The sequence below is a fragment of the Chlorocebus sabaeus genome, chromosome 26 (genome assembly GCF_047675955.1).
Source record: "Chlorocebus sabaeus isolate Y175 chromosome 26, mChlSab1.0.hap1, whole genome shotgun sequence".
Lineage (NCBI taxonomy): Eukaryota > Metazoa > Chordata > Mammalia > Primates > Cercopithecidae > Chlorocebus > Chlorocebus sabaeus.
This window is the reverse complement of record NC_132929.1, coordinates 20,216,367-20,232,548: the sequence shown is the minus strand read 5'-3', so window position 1 is coordinate 20,232,548 and position 16,182 is coordinate 20,216,367. Positions and strand designations below refer to the sequence as shown.

Here is a 16,182-nt window from a genome sequence, read left to right as displayed (position 1 = left end):
CCATGTTGGCCAGGCTGGTCTTGAACTCCAGGATCTCAGGTGATCTGCCCCACTCAGCCTCCCAAAGTGCTGGCACTACAGGCGTGAGCCACCGCGCCCAGCCCCATCACAGATTTTTTTGACCAATAAATCTGACCAGAATATAAGCTCCGTAACAGTACAAACTCTGTCTTCTTCACCACTATATCCCCAGCACCTAGAATAGTACCTAGCATGTAAGAGAAGTTCAACAAAGATTTGATGAATTAATAAAATGGACTGGGCGCGGTGGCTCACGCCTGTAATCACAGCACTTTGGGAAGCTGAGGTGGGCAGATCACAAGGTCAGGAGTTCACGACCAGCTTGGTCAACAAGGTGAAACCCCATCTCTACTGAAAATACAAAAAATTAGCCAAGCGTGGTGGTGCGCGTCTATAATTCCAGCTACTTAGGAGGTTGAGACAGGAGAATCGCTTGAACCTGGGAGGCAGAAGTTGCAGTGAGCTGAGATTGCGCCACTGCATTGCAACCTGGGTGACAGAGTGAGACTTCATCTCGAATAAATAAATAAATAAAATGAATCTCTTCAGATACAGTGATCTTCAACAGTGAGACCTCTTTATATGCATAGTACAAATAAAAATTGACACAAGTTAGGTAAGGCATTAAGAATATGTTATTCTTAGTTGCTCAGATTTTCTTTTATTTATTTATTTATTTTTGAGACAGAGTCTTGGTCTGTCACCCAGCTTGGCCAACAAGGTGAAACCCCATCTCTACTAAAAATACAAAAAATTAGCCGGGGGTGGTGGTCCATGTCTGTAATCCCAGCTACTTAGGAGGCTGAGACAGAAGAATCGCTTGAACCTGGGAGGCGAAGGTTGCAGTGAGCTGAGATCATGCCACTGCACTCCCGCCTAGGAGATAAGAGTGAAACTCTGTCTCAAAAAAAAAAAAAAAAAGGCTGGGCGCGGTGGCTCACCCTGTAATCCCAGAACTTTGGGAGGCCAAGGCAGGCGGATAACGAGGTCAGGAATTAAGAGACCATCCTGGCTAACACCATGAAACTTCGTCTCTACTAAAAATACAAAAAAAAATTAGCCGGGCATAATGGTGGGCGCCTGTAGTCCCAGCTACTCAGGAGGCTGAGGCAGGAGAATGGCGTGAACCTGGGATGCAGAGCTTGCAGTGAGTCGAGATCGTGCCATTGCACTCCAGCCTGGGTGACAGCAAGACTCCATCTCAAAAAAAAAAAAAAAAAGAAAAAAAAATACATATATATACACACACACATATACACTTTTAAATAATGTGTTCCTATAGAAAACTTGGAAAAACAGAAAAGCACAAAGAAATTAAAATTTTTTTTTTTTTTTAATTTTTTTTTTTTTTTTGAGACGGAGTCTCGCTCTGTCGCCCAGGCTGGAGTGCAGTGGCGCAATCTCGGCTCACTGCAAGCTCCGCCTCCCGGGTTCACGCCATTCTCCTACCTCAGCCTCCCGAGTAACTGGGACTACAGGCGCCCGCCACTGCGCCCGGCTAATTTTTTTCTATTTTTTAGTAGAGACGGGGTTTCACCATGGTCTCGATCTCCTGACCTTGTGATCCGCCCGCCTCGGCCTCCCAAAGTGCTGGGATTACAGGCGTGAGCCACCGCGCCCGGCCAAGAAATTAAAATTTAACTGTAGTACTACCACTTAAAGATAACCACTATTATCATCTGGAGAGTATCTCTCCGGTGAGTTTTTAAAAAAATTTCTGTATATCATACTGTATACCTTAAAATTAGGATGTCATATCATATATACTATCTTATAATCTTTTTATTTGTATTTCATACATATTTTCCATGTCATTCCATTTTTCTCTACAATACTACCAAATGATAGTGCTGAATCAAAACTGTCAATGTTAAAGTTTTGGCTAGAGAGATCTGGGTAAAAAATTGCCACAAGGGGCTAGGAAAGGTGGTTCACTTTGAAAGACCAAGGCATGTGAGTTACTTGTGGCCAGAAGTTCGAGACCAGCCTGGCCAAAACAGCAAAACCCCATCTCTACTAAAAATACAAAAAATTTAGCCTGGTGTGGTGGCACATGCCTGTAGTCCCAGCTACTTGGGGGTCTGAGGCAGCAGAATTGTTGGAACCTGGGAGGTGGAGGTTGCAATGAGCCGAGGTCGTGGCACTGCACTCCAGCCTGGGTTGCAGAGCCACAAGGATTATTTTTATTTTTTATTTTCTGAGACAGGGTTGTGCTTTGTTGCCCAAGCTGGAAGGCAATGGCACAATCATCGCTCACTGCAACTTCAGCTTCCTGGGCTCAAGTGATCCTCCCACCTGAGCCTCCCAAGTAGCTGGGACCATGGGCTTGTACTACCACACTTGGCTAATATTTTAATTTTTGTAGAGGCGAGGTCTTACTATGTGGTCCACAATGGTCTCAAACCCCTGGCCTTAAACAATTCTCCCACCTTGGCCTCCCAAACTGCTGAGGTTATAGATATGAGCCATCATGCCCAGCTCCCAAAAACTTTAGAGCCCCATAAACTATAACAACTTAACTAGTTGGTGGATAGAGTTTTACTAACATAGGAAAAAGCAATGTGTATCCTGTAAACACTTTGATTTCTATGCTTTTTACTTTGCCTTTTGTTTACTTTTCTTGAAAAATTCCTTTTAGAAAATTCCAGCCTTGTTTTTGTTGAACTAAGGGGAAAGGTATTTATTTATATCTAGGAGAGAATAGTTAGAGGACTTCCCAGAGGCCGGAAGTAATCGTTATAAGCCCCATAAATATAAACACCTACTATATACCTAAAAAATTAAAAATTAAAAAAAGAAGTAATTATTATGTGGTACTGAAACAAATGATGATCTAGAAAAATGCTACCTGACTTGGAGACAATTAAGAGTGCTAAGCTTACCCTCCAATTTTGTGTAGGAGATATTTGTGCATACACATACAAGTATCTATTTTTTTTCTTCACAAAAATGAGATTATGTTATGCTTGCTTTCTTGTAACCTGTTTTCTTTTTAGTTTAAAAAATCACAGATACAGATTGGGTGCAGTGTCTCATGTCTGTAATCTCAATATTTTGGGAGGCCAAGGCAGGAAGATCATTTGAGCCCAGGGGTACCTGGTAAGACTTTGTCTCTACTAAAAGTAAAAACAATTAGCCAGGTGGAGTGGCACACATCTGTAATCCAGCTACTCAGGAGGCTGAGATGGGAGGATCACTTAGGGCTGCAGTGAGCCACCACTGCACTCCAGTCTGGGTGACAGAGGGAAACACTGTCTTAAAAACAAAAAACTACATAGATATCTTTGTTTTTCTTTTTTTTTTTTTTTGAGACAGAGTCTCAAATCTGTTGGAGTGCAGGCTGGAGTGCAGTGGCACGATCTTGGCTCACTGCAAGCTCTGCATCCTGGGTTCACGCCATTCTCCTGCCTCAGCCTCCCGAGTAGCTGGGACTACAGGCACCCGCCACCACACCCAGCTAATTTTTTGTATTTTTAGTAGAGACAGGGTTTCATCATATTAGCCAGGATGGTCTCAATTTCCTGACCTCATGATCCGCCCGCCTCGGCCTCCCAAAGTGTTGGAATTACAAGTGTGAGCCACCGCACCCGGCCCAACATAGATATCTTTGTATGCCAATAAATACAGCTCAACATCATCCTTTTTAGTGGCTACATATTACATTTTTAGGGATGTAACAGATTTAATGAACCTTCCCTATAAGATTTCCATGGTCTTCAATTTATCATTATCAACAATTTATGATGAACATTCTTTTTTTTTTTGAGAAGTCTTGCTGTGTTACTCAGGCTGGAATGCATCAGTGTGATCACAGCTGACTGGAGCTCTGACCTCCCGGGCTCAAGCAGTCCTCCCACCTCAACCTCCTGACTAGCTGGGACCACAAGCATGCAACACTACACCTGGCTAATTAAAAAAAATTTTTTTTGTAGAGATGAGGTCTCACTATGTTGTCCAGGCTGGTCTTAAACTCCCAGGCTCCAGCCATCTTCCTGCCCTGGCCTCCCAAAGTGCTGGGATTATAGGCATGAGCCACTGTGCCCAGCCTATAAATCTTCAGATAAGAAAGTACTAAGTCAAACAAATTAAGAATACTTCTCAAACAAATTAAGAAAAAACCTGTAACAAATGTGAGCTTGAAAACAATGAAAGCACGGGGAAAATTAGATGCAGAATAGACCGCAAACAATATCATGACAATGATTTATGACATTAAAGCAGCTCTCGGCCAGACGGAGTGGCTCAAGCATGTAATCTCAGCACTTTGGGAGGCCGAGGTGGGCAGATCACGAGGTCGGGAGTTTGAAACCAACCTGGCCAACATGGCGAAATCCCGTGTCCACTAACAATACAAAAATTAGCCAGGTGTGGTGGCATGTGCCTGTAATCCCAGCTATTCGGGAGACTGAGGCAGGAGAATCGCTTGAACCCAGGAGGCGGAGGTAGCAGTGAGCCAAGATAACACCACTGCACTCCAGCCTGGGCAATGGAGTGAGACTCCATCTCAAAAATAAATAAATAAAGCAGCTCTCTTTATATTTTAACCTGGTCCTCTTCATTGAAGACCAGAGAGCCAGGGGAAAAATATACAAGTCAACAGGGAATACCATGCTGCTTTAGAAATACCATGTATTTTCTAATGGTCAGAAAGTACCATTAATAGCTAGGCTGCTGATATGGTTTGGCTCTGTGTCCCCACCCTAATCTCATGCTGAATTGTAATCCCCAGTGTCAGAGGTGGGGCCTGGTGAGAGGTGACTGGATCATGGAGGTGGTTTCTAATGGTTTAGCACCATCCCCATAGTGCTGTCTCGTGACAGAGTTCTCACAAGATCTAGTCGTTTAAAAGTGTGTGGCACCTTCCCCTTTGCTTTCTTCCCCTTCTCTGGCCATGTGAAGATGTGCTTGCTTCCCCTTCACCTTCTTCCATGATTGCAAGTGTCCTGGGGCCTCCTCAGAAGCAGATGCCTGTACAGCCCACAGAACCATGAGCTGATTAAACCTCTTTCTTTATAGATTATCCAGTCTCTGGTAATTATTATGTTTTTCTTTTAAACATTTAAAACAAAAATAAAGATGGGGTCTCACTATATTGCCCAGGCTGGTCTTGAACTCTTGAGCTCAAGTGATCCTCCCACCTTGGCCTCGCAAAGTGCTGGGATTACAGGCGTGAACCATCGTGCCTGGCCTCAGGTAGTTCTTTATAGCAATGCAAGATCCGACTAATATAGCTGCTAAAACATATGTCATTGATAAAGCCATTATTAAGGAAAAGTATCAAAGATAAAATAATAAAATATATTTACCACAAAGAGAAAACACAGGTCACCAAAGCCATTAGAGCACACAGTTTTTATCTTATCACTGATTTTTGTATTATTTATAAAGGAGAGTTGTCAGTGTAGAAATTTAATCATTTGACAGTATTTATATATTTTTTATTTTTGAGACTGAGTCTTGCTCTGTTGCCTAAGCTGGAATGAAGTGACGTGATCTCAGCTTCCTGCAACCTCTGCCTCCTGGGTTCAAGCAATTCTCGTGCCTCAGCCTCCCAGGTAGCTGGGATTATAGGCGTGCACCACCATGTCCAGCTAATTTTTGCATTTTTAGTATAAACAGGGTTTCACCATGTTGGCCAGGCTGGTCTCGAATTCCTGATCTTAAGTGATTCATCCATCTTAGCCTCCCAAGGTGTGAGCCACTGCACCCGGCCAATTGGACAATATTTATTAAGTATCTACTATATGCCAAGATCTGTTTTTTTGTTTTGTTTCATTTTTTCAAGATGGAGTCTTACTCTGTCAGCCAGGCTGGAGAGCAGTGGCACGATCTCGGCTCACTGCAACCTCCACCTCCTGGATTCAAGCAATTATCCTGCCTCAGCCTCCTGAAAAGCTGGGATTACAGGCGCCCGCCACCGTGCCCGGCTAATTTTTGTATTTTTAGTACAGACAGGGTTTCACCATGTTGGCCAGGCTGGTCTCAAACTCCTGATCTCTTGATCTGCCTGCCTCCGCCTTCCAAAGTGGGATTAAAGGTGTGAGCCACTGCGCCCTGCCAAGAACTGTTTTAAACAGCTGGAGATTCAGCAGTGAACAAAATAGACCAAGTTATTGTCCTGTGAAGCTTACATTCTTGTTGAGGAGATAACAATAAACAAACGTTATAGAACATAATATAAATGTCAGAGTACTGTGTATAAATTAAAACAGGGAGATATGATAGAGAGTGGTGGGAGGCTCTATTTTAGATAGTTTGGTCAGGGGAGGCATTTTTGAGGAGGAATCATCTGAGCAGAGATATGAATGAAACTTGGAGGAAGAACATTCCAACAGACTAGCAAGTACAAAGACCTTGAGACAGGAGCATGTGCAGCATATTTGAGGAAAAGCTAAGGAGTGAGGAAAAGTGTCAGAAATGAGGGAGAGGAAAGAAGGGGCCATATTAGAAACACAACAGTAAAAATGTTAGGAATAGGTGGCTAGGTGGCAGAGGTAATTGGGGGCTGGGACTATATCTGGTAGCTCCTAAAGAGGCAATAACCAGGCACTAGTCTCATGTCACCTTTACCTCTATATTAGATAGATATCCCTTTTCACAGGTGAGGAAACAAAAAGCTCATGACAGCTCACTTGACTTAAAAATTCAGAGTAAACATTTCTAAAGAAACTGGTAAGATGCTTACAAAGATGACAGGTGGTTTAGGATTAATCGTCCTCTACTTCTCTATTAGGTTTCAGTTGCAGCCTCTACTCTGAGAGGCAAAAAAGAACTGATTCTGCCTTTTCCTCTCATTTTCCTACTCTAACAACAGGGCTACAATCTCAAAACTGTTTAGACTTCCAATTTCCTGACTAACAGGACTTCATGATCCAGTGCCTATGACAATAGAGAAGGAGTATGGCACTGATAAGCAGTGGTCCTCAACTCTGGCTGCATTCTAATATTACAGATACTACCATAGACATACTGAATAAGGGAATGGGGCATGGGTTTCTGTACTTACTGAAAGCTCCAAAGGTGGTTCTATTGCACAGCCAAGAGAATAAAAGAATAAAAAACATGAGCTTTGGAGTTAGACCAGATTTTCTCTTTTAGAGAGTCAAATCATGGCTCTGTAATTATTAACTGTATGACTTTGGATTAGTTCCTAATTTTTCTAAGCCTCAACCCTCATCTATAAAATACAGATGATGCCATTTACCCTGCATGATCAATGTGGGGACTAAGTGAGAATATTTTCCTCTGGATTATGAGACAAGCCTAGCAAATAGTTGGTGATCAATACATACTGGACTATTTTGAGTTGTCAAAGTAACGTATTTATCCTTAGAATGAAAAAGAATCTAAGATTTAGATTGAGAAAACAATCTGATCAGCTTTACAATTTACATGTAAAACTAATCAATTTATTGACTGGCTGTGATCAATTTACTGAGCCTCCTGATTATGTAGTTGACTTGCACTTCAGAGTCCTGATGAATATTTACTTATAGTAATGTTTTTGAAAGTTACTGAAACTCAGATCAGCAACTGACCATTAAAAACTCCTAGAAAGAGATGAAGTAATATTAACCATTCTGAAGCACAAACATTAAACACAAAACAATGATATAACATTGTTTCTTTGCTCTGTGTGTACGAACAGATACAACACACTTGAAATTTGCTCAAATACTGGTTAGTGGGACTATCTCAGCCCTCCATGAAATATAGGTAAATGTCTACATGTACTATTTAAAATTATGTTCTCACATGGCTCCTGAGACATGGTCTGTGAGTAATGAGTTTTCTTTAAACTTAGAGATCGATTTATTTAATTTAAAAAGGACAACATGAACTCCCACTGCTAGCAATGATATACTAACCAGTACTGGGTTTACTCTACCCTAAACAATTATAAAGGCAGGCAAAATACATGAGGCAGCTGTTTGTAAGCACTGTACAACCATCAGCACAAGACCATGGTCCTTAAAAGGGATATATATGAATAGGCAGTCTTTGTGAGCAGAGGAGATGGAGATCATCAGAGTTTGGCCTGCTGAGGTGGCTAGAATTTGCAGGAAAGGATATTACAGAGGAGGAAGCTGTGGGGGATGAAACGGAGGGCAGAAATCTGTATGGGGATTTCCTCTTGGGTCTTTGGCCAAGCCTCAGGTTATGTATGCACAGGGTGAGACTCCATGGGGTCTAACAGACAGCTCCTCCTATAGGGCTGAGAGCTGAACAGAAATAACAGAGGTGGCTGGGTGTGGTAGCTCATCCCTGCAACCCCAGTGCTTTGGGAGGCCAAGGTGGGAGATCACTTGAGCTCAGGAGTTTGAGACCAGCCTGTAAAACATAGTGAGACTTCGTCTCTACTAAAAATTACAAAAATTAGGTGGGCATGGTGGCACACACTTGTAGTCCCTGATACTCAGAGGCAAAGGTGGGAGGAAAGCTTGAGCCCAAGAAGTAGATGCTTCAGTGAGCTACAATCACACCACTGCACCAAAAAAAAAAAAAAAAGGCTAAAATTCTCCCTCTCTTCCCTATTAAACATAAAAAAAAAAAAAGGAAATAACAGAGGTCATGGAGCACCAAGCATCTTTGGTATTCAGATGAGATGCTACAAGGTCATAGTTTTAAGAGTAGGGACCACGCTGTTAGAGTTGGGGTCTTGTTCTAGTGCCCAGGCTGAAGTGCTGTGGCACAATCATAGCTCACCGCAGTCTCAACCTCCTGAGCTCAAATGATCCTCCCACCTCAGCCTTCTGAGTAGCTGGGACTACAGGAGCACATCACTACACTAGACTAATTACTTATGATGATTATTATTTTTAGGCCACACTCTAGAGTTAAAGGCCATGCTCTGAGACTAAAAACAAAATAAAAACTAACTTGCTCTAATGAAGCATAAAACCAAAGCATAAACAAGCCTGACAGAATCAACAGGCTCTGTGATGGTTAATATTGAGTGTCAACTTGATTAGACTGAAGGATACTTTAAGTATTGATCCTGGGTGTGTCTGTGAGGGTGCTGTCAAAGGAGATTAACATTTGAGTCAGTGGGATGGGGAAGGCAGACCCACCTTAATCTGATGGGCACAATCTAATCAACTGCCAGCAAATATAAAACAGGCAGAAAAACGAGATAAGGTGAGACTGGCCTAGCTTCCCAGCCTACATCTTTCTCTCATGTTGGATGCTTCTGGCTCCCCTTGCTCCTCAAGCTTGCAGACAGCCTAATGTGGGACCTTGTGATTGTGTGAGTTAATACTTAACAAATTCCCCTTTATTCAGATCAAATATTATTCAAATTTTAAAATTCTATCTTTTTTTATCCTTCTAGGACTCGAGTTACATACATTTTTAAAATTTATTTATTTATTTAAGATGGAGTCTCGCTTTGTCATCCAGGCTTTATTAATACTTAATAAACTCCCCTTTACATACATATATGTGTGTATGTATATATATGTGTATATATACACATACAGGCTGTGTGTGTGTGTATATATACATACATATATATACATACATACACACACACACATACAGGCTGGTCTCAAACTCCTGATCTCTTGATCCACCTGCCTCCACCTTCCAAAGTGATGGGATTACAGGTGTGAGCCACTGCGCCCTGCTAAGAACTGTTTTAAACAGCTGGAGATGCAGCAGTGTACAAAATAGACCAAGTTATTGTCCTATGAAGCTTACATTCTTCATAATGTAATGTTATGCTGGGGAGATAACAATAAATAAACAAAAATTACAGAACATAATATAAATGTCAGAGTGCTGTGTATAAATTAAAATGGAGATGTGATAGAGAGTGGTGGGAGGCTCTATTTTAGATAGCTTGGTCAGGGGAGGCATTTTTGAGGAGGAATCATTTGGTGAAAAACATTAACCCACAAATCAAAGAATGTATATGTACATATATACATATATACACACACACACACACACATATATAATGCTATAGGGCTGAGAGCTGAACAGAAATAACAGAGGTGGCCAGGTGTGGTAGCTGGGTGTGTGTTTGTGTGTGTGTGTGTGTGTGTGTGTGTGTGTATATATATATCCTATTAGTTCTGTCCCTCTAGGGAACCCTGACTAATTCAGGCTCCTCCAGTAATTTGTCTGCCAGAACAAAATTCAACACCCTTTAAAAGAAGACAACAAAATACAAACTCCTCAATGTAATATTCATAAAGTGTAAAATAAAATTACTAGACATACAAAAAAGCAGAGAATGACCCATAATCAAGAAAAAAAGGAATCAACAGAAACAGAGGTTATTCACTTGTGAAAATCAGCAGACAAGAACTTATAAACAACTGTTTATATATTTATATGTATGTATACATGTATGTGTATATATAATGTGTTTGTATGTGTATATATAGGTGTTTGTGTGTATATATATGTTCAAGGATTTAAAGGAAAATGTGGGAACATCTGGTAAAGAAATGGGAAGTAAAAAAGAACCAAATGGAAATTCTGGAATTGAAAGTATGATATCTAAAATGAAATATATACTGAATGGGCTTAACAGCAGACTAAACATCACAGAAAAAAGGCGTCAATGAACTTGAAGATAAATCAAAGACATTAAACAAACTGAAGGAGAAAAGGCATTACAAAAAAACTAAACAAAACTTCAATGACTTTTGGGATAATATCAAGCAGTCTGAAATGTATGTAACTCAGCCAAGCATGGTGGCTCACACCTGTAATCCCAACACTTTGGGAGGCCGAGGCAGGCGGATCACTTGAGGTTAGGAGTTCAAGACCAGCCTGGCCAACGTGGTGAAATCCCATCTCTACTAAAAATACAAAAAAAAAAAAAAAAAAGCTGGGCATGGTGGTGCATGTCTGTAATCCCAGCTACTTGGGAGTTTTAGGTAGGAGCATCACCTGAACCCGGGAGGCAGAGGTTGCAATGAGCCGATATCACGCCACTGCACTCCAGCCTGGGTGACAAAGCGAGACTCCATCTTAAATAAATAAATAAATAAATTTTAAAAATTTATGAAACTTGAATCCTAGAAGGATAAAAAAAGAATTTTAAAATTTGAATATTTGATCCAAATAAATGCTGAAATTTCCCCAAATTTGGTGAAAAACATCAACCCACAAATCTAAGAACCTCAGAGAACCCAAGGCAGGATAAATACAAAAAAAAACACAAAAAAACCCCAAAAAACAAAAAAAAGGCACATCTTAGTCAAACTGATAAAAATTAAAGATAAAGGGAAAATCTTAAAAGCATCTAGAGAAAAAACAATAAAAGAGAACGACAAAAGAAAGATGGCTGACTTAGAAACAAAAGAGGCCAGAAGACAGTTGGAACTGCATCTTTTTTTTTTTTTTTTTTTTTTTTGAGACAGATGCAGTGGCATGGTCTTGGCTCACTGCAACCTCCGCCTCCTGGGTTCAAGCGATTCTGCTGCCCCAGCCTCACGAGTAGCTGGGACTGCAGGCCCATGCCACCACGCCCAACTAATTTTTGTATTTTTAGTAGAGACGGGGTTTCACCATGTTAGCCAGGATGGTCTCGGATCTCCTGACCTCGTGATCCACCCACCTCAGCCTCCCAAAGTGCTGGGATTACAGGCATGAGCCACCACACCCAGCCGGAACTGCATCTTTAACATGCTGAATGAATGCCCTCAACCGATCAGTCCAGATTTCTATATCTGGCAAAAATAGCCTTCAAAAATGAGAATAAAATAAAGATACTTTCAAATAAACAAAAGTTGAAAAATTCACTGCTAGAAGACCTGCACTTCAAGAATGCTAAAGGAAGTTCTTCAGGCTGAAAGAAATGATAAAGTAGAAATTTTAATCTACAGGAAGGATTCAAATTTGTGTCCTTTAAAACAGGGATCTGAAAACTTTTTCTTAAAGGGCCACACAGTAAGTGTTTCAGGCTTGTGGGCCTTACTCAATTCTGCTGTTCTAGCAGAAAAGCAGCCATAGGCAGTATATAAACAAATGAGTATGTCTATGTTTCAGTAAAATTTTATTTATTAAAACAAATGGCAACCTGGTAGTTTGCCAATGTCTGTTTTAAAAGACATCTAAGAAAAAATTTTAATTATAATTTTAATATCAAGACTGGCAATTTAAGATTTTTAAATTTTTATAACTTAATTTTTTTCTCTGAGAGTGCTTTTAGAAAAATAATCTCTACCAAAAATATAAATGATTAACTACAATGTTTCCTTAAAACATAACCTTTTTGTTTTGTTCTGTTGCCCAGACTGGAGTACGGGCAGCATGATTATAACTCACTGTAACTTTGAACTCCTGGCCTCAAGCAATCCTCCCACCTTGGCATCCCAAACTGTTGGGATTACAGGTGTGAGCCACTGCACCTGGCCTTACGATATAATATTCCTATCTTTTTTCCTCCTCTCACATATCCCTGTAATTACTTCTCTTTAGTTTTTATTTTTTTTCTTTGAGACAGGGTCGCGTTCTGTTGACCAGGCTGGAGTGAAATGGTGCCATCATGGTTCATTGCAGCCTCAATCCCCTGGGCTCAAGTGATCCTCCCACCACAGGCTCCCAAGTAGCTGGGACTACAGGCGTGTGCCACCATGCATGGCTAATTGTGGTATTTCTTCTGTCTCATATTATGTTGTCCAGACTGGTCTCAAACTCCTGGACTAAAGCGATCCTCCTGCCTTAGCCTCCCAAACTGCTGGGATTATAGGTATGAGCCTGGCCTCTCTTTAATTGTTTCTTAAGACTTAGAGCAGTTTTAAGCTCACAATAAAACTGACAGGAAGACAGAAAAATATCCCATATATCTCCTGCTATACATGGATAGCCTCCCCAATTATTAACATCCCCTACCAGAGTGGTACATTTGTTAAAACTGATGGACCTATGCTGGCACACTGTAATCACCCAAGGTACCTTAGTTTACATTAGGGTTCATTCTTGGTGTTGTACATTCTATGGGTTTGGACAAACATATAACAATATGTCTCCCCATTATAGTATCAGAGCATTTCACCGAACTAAAATCCTCTGTGCTCTGCCTATTCATCCCGTCTCTCTCTACCCCATCCCCTTGCAACTACTAATTTTTTAATTGCATTTTAGTGTCTCCATAGTTTTTCCTATTCCAGAATGTCTATAGTTGTAATTATACAGTATGTAGCCTTTTCAGATTGGTTTCTTTCATTTAGTAATATGCACTTAATTTTTTTCAAGTGTTTTTTGTTTTTGACACAGGGTCTTACTCCATCACACAGGCTGGAGTGCAGTCAAAGCTCACTGCAGCCTCAACTTCCCAGGCTCAGGTGATTATCTCACCTCAGCCTCCCGGGTAGCTGAGATTACAGTCACACACCACCACACCCAGCTAATTTTTGTATTCTCTGTAGAGATGGGGTTTCACTGTGTTGACAAGGCTGATCTTGAATTCCTGGGCTAAGCGATCTGTCCACTTTGGCCTCCCAATGTGCTGGGATTGCAGGCATGAACTGCCACACCCAGCTTTCTCCAAGTCTTTTCATGTCTTTATATCTCATTTCCTTTCAGTGGTAAATAATATTCCATTGTCCAGAGGTACCACAGTTTATCCACTCACCTACTGAAGAATATCGTGGTTATTTTCAAGTTGTGGCAATTACGAATAAAGCTTCTATAAACATTTATGTGCAGGCTACTGTGTGGATATAAGTTTTTAACTCTTTTCGATAGATACCAAGGAGTAGGATTTCAGGATCATATGGTCAAAGTATGTTTAATTTCGTAAGAAACTGCCAAACTACCTTCCCAAGTAGTTGGCAATTTTGCATTCTCACCAGCAACACATAAAAATTGCTTTTGTTCCACGTCCTTGCCAGCATTTGGTGTTTTCAGTGTTCTGGATCTTGTCCTATTAGAATGGCCCAAAATCTACTATAGTGGTGTCTCATTGCTGTTTTAATTTAAATTTCCCTGATGACACATGATGTGGAGCATCTTTTCATATGTTTATTTGCCATTTCTATGCCTTCTTTGGTGAGGTGTCTATTTAGGTCTTTGGTCCATTTTTTAATCAAGTTGTTTTCTTTTCTTTTCAGTTCTTTTTTTTTTTTTGGAGACAGGATCTCACTCTGTTGCCCAGGCTGGAGTGCAGTGGTGTAATCATGGCTCACTGCAACCTCTGCTTTCTGGGCTGAAGCAATCCCCCCACCTCAGCCTTCTGAGTAGCTGGGAACACATCCTTTTTTTTTTTTTTTTTTTTTTTTTTTGAGAGAAGAGTCTTGCGCTATCACCCAGGCTGGAGAGCAGTGGCACGATCTCGGCTCACTGCAAGCTCCGCCTCCTGGGTTCACACCATTCTCCTGCCTCAGCCTCACGAGTAGCTGGGACTATAGGCACCTGCCACTGCACCCAGCTAATTTTTGTATTTTTAATAGAGACAAGGTTTCACCATGTTAGCCAGGATGGTCTCAATCTCCTGACCTCGTGATCAGCCCGCCTCGGCCTCCCAAAGTGCTGGGATTACAGGCGTGAGCCACTGTGCCCAGCCACGCCTGTCCATTTTTTTTGTATTTTGGGTAGAGATGGGGTTTTGTCATATTCCCCAGGCTGTCCCAAACTCCTAGGCTCGAGCGATCCACCTACTTCAGCTTCCCTAAGTGCTGCGATTACAGGTGTGAGCCACCATACCCAGCTTGTTTTCTAATTGTTAGTTGTTTTGTTTGTTTGGTTGGTTGGTTGGTTTTTTGAGATGAAGTCTCACTCTGTTGCCCAGGCTGGAGTGCAGTGGTGCGATCTTGGCTCACTGCAAGCTCTGCCTCCCGGGTTCACACCATTCTCCTGCCTCAGCCTCCTGAGTAGCTGGGACTACAGGTGCCTGCCACCATACCCAGCTAATTTTTTTGTATTTTTAGTAGAGACGGGGTTTCACTGTGTTGGCCAGGATGGTCTCGATCTCCTGACCTTGTGATCTGCCCACCTCAGCTATCCAAAGTGCTGGGATTACAGGTGTGAGCCACTGCGCCTAGCCTTTAGTTGTTAAGTTTTAAGAGTTCTTTGTGTATTTTGCATAGGTCTTTTATCAGATGTCTTTTACAAAATTTTTCTCCCAGTCTTGCCTTCTCTTGACATTTTCCCTCACAGAAGTTTCTAAATCCTTTTCTTTTGAGATGGAGTCTCACTCTGTCGACCAGGCTGGAGTGCAGTGGGGTGATTTTGGCTCACTGCAACCTCTGCCTCCTGTGTTCACGCCATTCTCCTGCCTCAGCCTCCCGAGTAGCTGGGACTACAGGTGCCTACCACCACGCCTGGCTAATTTTTTTGTATTTTTAGTAGAGATGGGGTTTCAACATGTTAGCCAGGATAGTCTCGATCTCCTGACCTCGTGATCCACCGGCCTCGGCCTCCCAAAGTGCTGGGATTACAGGCATGAGCCACTGCACCCGGCCAGAAGTTTCTAAATCTTAATGAAGTCCAGCTCATTAATTGTTTCTTTCATGGATCACTATTTTGGTGTTGTATCCAAAAAGTCATTGCCATACCCAAGGTAATCTAGGTTTCCTACTGTTGTCTTCTAGTTTTACACTTTTGCATTTTCTGTTTAGGTCTACGATCTATTTTGAGTTAATTTTTGTGAAGAGTATAACGTTTATGTCTAGATTCATTTTTTAAAAATCTAGTTGTCAGCACCATTTTTTGAAAATATCGTCTTTGCTCCATTGTATTGTCTTTGCTTCTTTGTCAAAGACCAGTTGACTATATTTATGTGTGTCTATATGTGGACTCTCTGTTCTGTTTCATTGGTCTATTTGTCTATTCTTTGACCAATACCATACTGTCTTGATTACTGTAGCTGTATATTAAGTCTCGAGGTCAAGTAGCATCAGTCCTCCAACTTTTGTCTTCAGTATTGTGTTGGCTATTCTGAATCTTTTGCCTCTCTATATAAACTTTATTTTGTTTTGTTTTTTTGAGACAGAGTCTTGCTCTGTCACCCAGGCTGGAGTGCAGTGAAGTGCTCTTGGCTCACTGCAACCTCTGCCTCCTGGGTTCAAGTGACTCTCGTGCCTTAGCCTCCTGGGTAGCTGGGATTACAGATGTGCACCACCACACCCAGTTAATTTTTGTATTTTCAGTAGAGGCAGGGTTTTGCCATGTTGGCCAGGCTGGTCTCAAACTCCTGGCCTCAGG

The 16,182-nt window shown here is 41.4% G+C and overlaps 1 protein-coding gene across 4 annotated transcripts in view; it reads right to left on the bottom strand.

Moving 5' to 3' along the window:
- The window catches only part of GOLM2 (golgi membrane protein 2), a 122,744-nt gene that overhangs the window by 38,457 nt on the left and 68,105 nt on the right, over window positions 1–16,182 (bottom strand). The window lies entirely within an intron of this gene.